The sequence below is a fragment of the Lissotriton vulgaris genome, chromosome 8, assembly GCF_964263255.1.
Source record: "Lissotriton vulgaris chromosome 8, aLisVul1.2, whole genome shotgun sequence".
In the NCBI taxonomy this organism is placed as follows: domain Eukaryota; kingdom Metazoa; phylum Chordata; class Amphibia; order Caudata; family Salamandridae; genus Lissotriton; species Lissotriton vulgaris.
The window spans coordinates 1090564012-1090567418 of record NC_141696.1 but is presented as its reverse complement, the minus strand read 5'-3'; positions in this window follow the sequence as shown (position 1 = coordinate 1090567418).

Genomic DNA, 3407 nt, shown 5'->3' with positions numbered 1-3407 from the left:
GACACTGGCCCAAAACGAAACCAAAAGCACCACAGGGGCTGTGGGCGTGCCAAACTGGCTGTTGTTGTTGACTTGCCACCTGGGTACCTCGGTGACTCAAGGCCGGGGACAGTCTACGATGTAGGCCACAAACTTCAGGATGCAGCAAGTCCCGATCACGTCGTCCGATTTCGATTCTGAAAAAGTCCTCAGAATCAGCAGGGCATAGTCAACAAGTACCCATCGATCAAATCAGGATTTGTGGCAGGATAGATGCGGGAGGCAAAGAGGGTCTCAGGAGCCCTGTGCTCACGCGTCCATCTTGGATCCGCGCGAAGCTCCTCCCCCGAGCCGGGTATATCTTGGTTCCAGTGGCACAGTGAACCAGGGACCCATGTCTGGGCATACTCAGCTCACTTGGGCGTCAAATGCATAAACAACAATGTAATGGATGGAATGCTTGAATTTATTTCAGCCACTGTCAATCTCTCAGAGTTACATCCCAATCCATTGTTTCTCGCCCACCGCGCCACCTCATCTTGGATCAAGCCATATCATAAATCAATCTTGACTCTGTTCCTCATGGGAACAGTCCATCCCGAATGCCAGACCAGGTCCGCCCTGAACCAAAACACATGCAACCTAGAACCCATTTCCCTCTTGTTATGGGCTCTTCAGCCAGTTATATATCCAGAAGCACAGTGAGCATAAGATCCACTTCTGGGCATACCCAACTCACTTAGGGCATCAAATGCAAAAACAACAAGGTAATAGATGGAGTGCTTGAATTAATCTCAGCTACTGCAATTGCTCAGGGCTGCATCCCAAGCCTTAGCTTCTTGCCCACCATACCACCTTAGTTTAGAATTAGCCAAATGCGCTCTGTGTCTCTCGAACCAAGCTGTGCCTGGCTGATGAGCCCATAACTAGAGACAAACTGTTCCTGGGTTACTGGTTCACTAGTTCAAGGTGGACCTGGCTTGGAAGTTAGGGTAGTCTGTTCTCACTTGAGCGGAGTCAAGACAGATTTGAATATAGTTGGTTCCAAACTGGTGTGACATCGTGTGCAAAATAACAATAGATTGGGATGTGGCCACTGTAATTACCAGTGGCAGAGATCAATTTGAGTATTCCATCCAACACATTTTTGTATACTTTATGGTGTTGCCTAAGTGGGACGGGTATGCCCAGATGTGGGTCCGGTGCATACCGTGTCACTGGAACCATGCTGTATTCGGCGAATGAGTCCATAACTAGGGTAAAACTAGTCTTGGGCTTAGGGTTTTCTGTTTCAGGGAGGACATGGCTTGGTAATTTGGGCAGGACTGTTTCGATTGGAGCAGGGTCAAGACAAATTTAAATATTGCTAGTTCCAAACTAATGTGACATGGTGTGAAAAATAACAATGAACTGGGACAGAGTAATTACTGATGGTTGGTCATCCGTCCCTTTTTTGTGTACTTTATTTTGTTTCCCTAAGTGGAACAAGTATGCCCAGACGTGGGTCCTTTACACACTATGTCACTGAAAAGATGCTGTACCCAGCTGATGAGGCCTAACTACAGTGAAACTGGTCCTGGGTTGTTTGCTTTTTTGTTCAGGGAGGACCTGGCTTGGCAGTTTAGTCTGGACCATTCCAAATGGAGCCTGATTTGCATATAGCTGTGTTCAAATTTAGGTGACATGCTGGGCAAAATAACAATGGATTGAGATGCGGCCCTGAGTAATTACCAGTGGCTGATATTAATTCAAGCATTCCACCCATTACTCTTTTTGTTGTAAACTTTATTTTCCTTCTTATGCTCTAGATCCCATTTTCTACTGCTACCTCTGCAGAGCATAGCAAATTTACAGATTTACTGACATATGTGCAATAGCACATTATGACTTTCTCAAGACTTTCGCGAGCATGTGTGTGAGATTTGCTTGAGATGGTTGATTAATATCTACACCTTAAATGTTGAGCTGTCGTCAGCTTGAATTTTGCATTGTATGTAGAAAATAACTTATAGACCTCTTTGTATTTCACTTTAAATGTATTTCTTGCCAAAGTTATTGAACTGCTGCTTGATAGCGCAATGAGCAATGAGACGCATTTGATGAACATTGCAATACTTCAGTTACAGCCTGAGAAGTTATTCTTGATTGAATGTGTTACAATATTCAGAGTAAATGTTGCATGAATAGCTTTAATACCTAGGTGAGATATTCGCTGTGGTCTTTTAATTGGATCCACTTAGAATGCTAATTTATGGTCAATAGTATTGTGTCAGATAAGTAGAATCTTCTGAATCACCCTGCCTATCTAAAAGAAAGATGAGGGTATTATCATTGTTGCAATGGGATAAGAGTATAAATGCTCCTCGTTGTCACCTACTATGACTTTAATAATTATTATTTTGGTGATTGAATTTGTGCTTAAGTATCAGCAATTGGGCGCATTATGGTAAATTAAGTAAATGACATTATCCAACAACCTTTTCTGAAATATATATAGCCTATGCACAAAGTATGTGGAATAGTGGGAAAAGATCTTTCAAAACAACCAAATTTGAGATTTTCATGGTGAGTCAAGACCTACCGGTGTTCATGCAAAACAAACAAAATGCGTAATGATGTAAAATATCAGAAGCACCGGTACTAATTTCAGAAATACAATTACAAACAGTAGACACAAATAAAAAGTAAGAAAGCTACTGTGCAAACAAACACAGTAAGGATGTCTTTAAGCACAAATTGAAATCACAAAAATAATTAATAAAAATAGAATAGCCTTTTCTAAAAGAGAAGTGAAATTGTATAACACAGTTTTCATTAGCCTAAACGCATCGAAGATGTACTTAAAAAATGTAAATACGCAGAAGTAACCAAAGCTACCAAACACCATACAGGAAAAACAGAAAAACAAAAAGAAGAGCACAAAGAATGAGAAAATTGGAGCAGAATATCAAATATTAATACCAGAAAAACAAATGCAGAACTGTGTTTAATGTCAAGAAGATATTTCTAACACTGGAAGGAAGGTACACCCTACAAAGAAACACTATTTAAACAATTGTTTTAAAATCATAAAAACAAAAAATAATTAATAACCATTTGGCCAAAGCAAGTTCTGTAATTACACAGTCTTGAAATTAAGTAATTTCTAGTTTTGCAAATTGAACATTTATTTTTATTTTTTTTAAACTTTTTATCCTCGGGGCGGGGGGGGGGGGGGGGTGGTTTGGACGCCGGAGAAGATGGCGGCGTAGTTCCCTACCTCCTCCAGTGGCACCACTTTCTTGTGACCTTTGGTTGTGTAATCCTGCGTGTGATTCACTTTTGACAGTGGATTAACCTTTTCCATGCTCATGACGAGCTCAGCTCGTCATGATGCACGGTTGAGCTGTGCTGATGACGAGCTGAGCTCGTCATGAATAGTAGGAATG